The sequence below is a fragment of the Cibotium barometz genome, chromosome 64, assembly GCF_041138505.1.
Source record: "Cibotium barometz isolate CiBa-2024 chromosome 64, ASM4113850v1, whole genome shotgun sequence".
NCBI lineage: Eukaryota > Viridiplantae > Streptophyta > Polypodiopsida > Cyatheales > Cibotiaceae > Cibotium > Cibotium barometz.
Window position 1 is genome coordinate 21,843,384 of NC_141109.1, and position 5,706 is coordinate 21,849,089.

Here is a 5,706-nt window from a genome sequence, read left to right on the forward strand (position 1 = left end):
TAGGCAAACTCCTGCACAATCTCTAAGGCCAATCTCACATTATTGTTCTCAGCCCTTAGAAACAATAAAGAATCATCAGCAAAACATTTTATAACTAATTGTTCACTATACTTGAGTTTTAACCCAATAATCTTCCCTTCAATGCATGCTGATTCTAGAGACATTATTAAAGGGTGGGAGGCAATGGCAAACAACAAGGGGGCTAATGGACAGCCTTGTCTGACTGATCTATTAATCTCAAACCCCCCTACCACTCTTCCATTAAGCAACACTTTAGAGTGTCCTCCCCAGTATAAAGTGTAAATGCATGTGGCCATTTTGGTCCCAAAACCTAGTTTTTCCATCACTCTAGCTACAAACGACCAATGAATCCTATCATAGGCTTTCTCTAAGTCCAATTGCAACATGATGCATTTTTGTTGAGTTTTAATAGCCACATCCCTTCCCAATAGAGCTGCAAAGATGTTATCATAAATTGACCTTCCTTTAATAAAACCATGTTGTTTTCTGGAGATAACATTTTGCAGCACATGGGTGATTCTAAGAGCAATCACTTTGGCCAAAATTTTGTACATCAATGTTAACAAGGTGATAGGCCAAACCTGTTGCAAGCAATTTGTTTTGGGATGAGCTTTACAAGCCCTTCTTTAAAGACCTTATCCCAAAGCCCTAAATTGAAGGCTTTCTTACAAATGTCACCCACCACCTCTTTCAAGGAAGGCCAAAAGGCTATAAAGAACTTTGTTGATAGTCCATCCCAACCCGGGGCTTTCTCCCTCCCTAGCTTTAGCAAGGCACACCAGCATTTATCCACCTCAATATCTCTTTCTAACCATCTAGCTTTATCTGAGTCCACCATTTGTTTCAAAAGACCCAATAGCCTATCTTCAGCTTGAAACCTCCTCAAAGAACAATCCTCCTTCAGACTAAGGGTTGAACCCAAAAATTTCACCCATTTCAAAGCTAGTATGTTTATATCATTCAAAGGGGTACCATCCTCATCCAGAATGTCTCCCACAATCTCACTACACACTTCTTCTTTGGGAGTTTAAATAGCCTATTGTCCGGTTTTCTTTTGTTATTGAATTGATTCCATTTAGCACAATTCTTATGTTCTCTATAACATCTATCCTCCTCTTCCTTAATACGAGCCTAGCACTTAAAGTACAAAGTTGTGTTAGCAGCATCCAACCCTATGGTTTGCCTCTTTAACAAAAGATCCTCTACCAATGCATCCCACTTCCTTCTCTCTCCTATCCTTTCATCAGCCCTCAATTTACCCACAGCTCTAATAATCCCTTGCATTTCATTAGCAAACTGCCTCCAAGAGCCATCAGTCCCCTTTCTCCTTTTAAGTTTTAAATTGCATCTTTTGTGTATTCTACAAAGAGAGGGTCCTTCAAGAGCAAAATATTCACTCTCAATTTCCTTGTTGGGCAATGAGAGAGACCTATGTCAACCCCATCATTACTGATCCAACTCCACTTCAAACGAAGGTGATTAGAGAGTGTGGAACAACAATCAACTAAGACTCTCAAGGTGTGGGGCACCCACTCCACGAGGCCTGCTCTGCTAAAAAAGATTCTATCAATTCTTAAAGAAGAAGACAGATATTGAAGGCTGAAATAAGTATGACCCGATTTGTCTCTCCAATCACCCAAATACCAACTATCCTTCTTCCCATTTCCCTTTTTCCTTTCCTATAAGAACAGAGCTACCACCACATCTATCAACCACTTTTTCCACCATGCTGAAATCCCCAAGAACAATGCAAGGAACTTGTGCATTTAAACTGGCAATCCAATTCCACGTATTGCTCCTAACTTTGTGATTGTGTGCCCCATATACATTAATAACCCATATTCTCTCCCCATCTACTAAGATCTCAACCACTAAAATTCTTCCCTCAGGATGATTAGCTATAACACTAGGATTAAGATCTCTCCAAACTAGAGTCATAACTCCACTATACCCAAAGTTGACTCCACCATAAAAAATTTCCCAATCATTGAAACTATTTAGTCTAGAAATTTTACCAAAAAGATTGTGCTCCTGTACAGCAAAAACCGACAAGCCCCAAGATTTAACTAATCCCCAAAACAGAGCATTTTTCTTTTTGTCCTTAATACCCTTAATGTTAGGATTCTTCATGATAAGGCAGTTTTCGGGACCATCTCAACTTCCTCCTTATCCCTCTGACTATCCTGAACAACTCGAGATCCTTTCCTAGCTTCACTCGTTAATAGCTCAAGATTTTGCTCTGCCAACGGGTGGCTATCTCTTTCAATCAGTGGGCTGAATGGGTTTGAATAAAAAATAGAGCTCAGATTCTCACTATTCCTAGGCCTTCTACTCTCGGTTCCACAATTAAGTTGAGCCTTCTTGGCCTCGGCCTTAGCCTGCCTAACTAACTTTAGCCCAACCCCCTTCCACCATCTTTTTCCCGGCTTTCATCACTACTTCCTTTCCTTTTTCATCTTTCTTCTAATTTTTCTAAAGAGTTTTCTCTTTAACACTTCCTCCCAAGTTGACCTCTTTTGCCTCTTCCCTAATAGAAACCAATTCACGACAGTTTTTGGCAATATGCCCAAACGCACCACACCGAAAACATGCACTAGGGAAAGCTCCAAACTTAAGGCCTAATTCCAGAGTGCCCAGTTGACCTAGGTCCACTTCTATCGATTTTGGGGTTTCAGTGGATGAATTCCAAGTGATGCACACACTGTTGCCATGCCTCCCTCCGACCTCATCACTAGGGACATATAACACAGGGACATATAACACAGAACCTAGGGTTTGGTCTATGTCACGCAGTGCAAGCCTAAGCCAGGGAGGGAGCCCTACTACTTTTACCCAAACAGGACAAGCATTCTGCAGACTTCTATTAACATCGAATAATGGATCAAAAGGAAAGACATGCACCAGATGTTGCCCAAAGAACAAAGGCCCTTTAGCAAATAATTCAGAGAATGATTGGCCTTTAATAAACAGCACATTGAAGAAGCCTTTCCCCAAGTAAAAGATCTTAGAAACATCACAGTCATGTAGAATGCTCTCCTGGAGCCATCTACCTAGTTCACCCTTTGAAGGAGGCTTACTTGGATAGAAGATAAATACGTTGCACATCGAAAACAAACCTATTTGGCTTCTGACAAAATCTTGGTTAAGCTTCAAACATACCTTATTTTTCACCTGATTACAGAGTCTCTCATTCAACCAGTCCGGCATGCACTTCCTCTTGGAACACTCCGCCTTGATGTCCTCCCCTCAACGCTTCATCTCTTCCTCAGCCTCCGGATCCCAGTCCCCCCATCCATTTTCTCCCTCTTCCTCACCATGATGCCATCCACTACAAGGCTCCACCATGCAAGGTCCGAGTAGTTAACCACCCGTCGACGTACTAGGGGCATGCACTCGCACGAGCGGATTAAGGATGCCACTACCCCACTACTCACGTGCATGCATCACACGTCACCCTCGAATCGATCCGCCGCTATCACACCCCTCTCTCAGAAGATGATGTTTGGGTGTAAGAAAGCTTCGATGCTTGTTCACATGGTGTGATATTATTTTGCGATAATAGAAGACACCATCTTCTATTATCGCAAAAATAATATCACACCATTTGAACAAGCATCGAAGCTTCCTTCCACCCAAATCTTTAGATTTTGGTGGAGCGTTTAATTAATTTGTTAGGTCCCTAGAAAGAAAATGGAATTATCCACCGGATAAAAGGTTCAAGCCCATATCTTTGACAAGAATGTTATTAGTACATTAGGTGCACTAAGGTGTGCATGCTTGTAGCTTGCTTGTGTTCTGCAATGCACCTCTCTCTCTCTCTCTCTCTCTCTCTCTCTCTCTCTCTCTCTCTCTCTCTCTCTCTCTCTCTCACACACACACACACACACACACAACTAGAATGTAAATCTTCTATTCTTCATCACAAAATTTTGGCAAGACAGTTTCAAAAGACAAGGCAAGAGGATTAATAGAAGGTAATGAATGAATAGGTGCTTTTTTCCCTTTTAGTTTCCTAATTTTGTAAATATGTTAGTTTTTTATGGCTTGCCAAGAGATGTTTCATAACAATGGGTAGTTAGACCAACACCCACTAGCTTGAAAAGATCCTAAAAAGTAAAGAGGCTCCATAAAGAACCAAAGGAGAAACCCCCATCCCTTTAACACTAATATTGAGAATAAGCAATAAAGGCACAAATGTAGTTTCCATAGTGGTAATTATAAAATGATTGATGCACAAATCAAGGGATAATCAAAACCATTAAAAGAGGTAGAAATTCTAACTCCATGACCCAAAGTTTATGTTACAACAATAAGAGCAGAGTAGTGCTCAAGAAATAAATTTCATGAACCTTAAATTAATTCTTCTTAGTATATGGGGTTGAAGAGGAAGTTGAGCAAGTATTTTCTTCATACTTTCATGGTACTATAATTATTTTTTTAAATAATTAAGGATGTATTTTCATACTCCCATTAATCTAAAACAAACCTACCTTTTCTCAAACTTTAAAAGAGACCTGGCAGTAAAGAGATTTTGCACATGTTGAGTGGTTGTGCTTGCCACGGGATGTTATTTCTAGCAAGTGAGGTTCATTGTTTTTCATCACATCAAGTTATTGTCATTATTAAAGTGGTCTTTTAAGGCTAAGTGATGGAAAGTTTTGGGGTTGAAGTCCATGCTGAGGACTTCTTTACTTTGTTTGATTTTGGCAACCATATGAAGGTACTACCATCATAATACCTTTGTTGTTGAAGCACGTTCACAGGCACCCATCTTTGATGAACATTATAAATTGGTGGGGCTGATGCCTTTGGTGCTAAGGTTTCTTCTTTGTGCAAGCTAAGGGGACTTTTTGATGCGCTTGGGAATCCAAGCTTTAGTATTAGCTTGGTAGTACCATTGTGCTTGCGGTAATCTTTTTGATACCCACACTTGTTGATTCGTTGGAGTTCTTTAAGGAACTTGCATAGACTTTTGTGGACGGTGTTGTGGAGTACTTTTATTTTTGCTTGGCCTCTGAGTGTTGTGTTAAGGAAGAGGCTTTAATGATCGAGGCACCCAAATTGAATTGGTGCCTTTCTAGTAGCCTTGCGCTACAAGTAGCCTCTTCTCCACCCACATTTTGATACCATTAAGATACCTTGATTTTGGTTGTCGTGGTGGAGTTATCTTTTTGAATGAAGCAAATGGAGTGGGGCACTCCTTCACACTAGGTGGTGCCAAGATTATGGTTGACGAGACGAGGTGAGGCTAGAGTCTCTTATTATGGAGTGGCTTTCGAAGATGAGGGTTTTGAGTATGCAACCATCTCTTGTGGTGAGGGTGGTGGTTGAAGAGGCATGGGATCCGGGGCTTTTCCTTTGAGTTCCTTTTTAGAGGTAGATGGTTGTGCTTGGGAAACTTTTTTAGGAATAGCTGCTACTGAAGGTTGTGGTATTAGATATTGTTGGTGTGAGGATGGAGCTGAAGGGGTGGATGCTTTATCGAAGTCAGTCATCATTGATGCCGATGGTAGGTCATAGTGTAGAGAGGATTCCATGGAAGAGGCTTGTAAATTTTTACGTTCAGCATCATAGAAATCCATTAGGGTTGGATTCTCTTCCATGCAGTATGGCATTGTCAACTTTGTGTCCTTGACCATCATGATTACCCTATCGCTAGCAAAGCACAATGGTGCTTGGACAGTA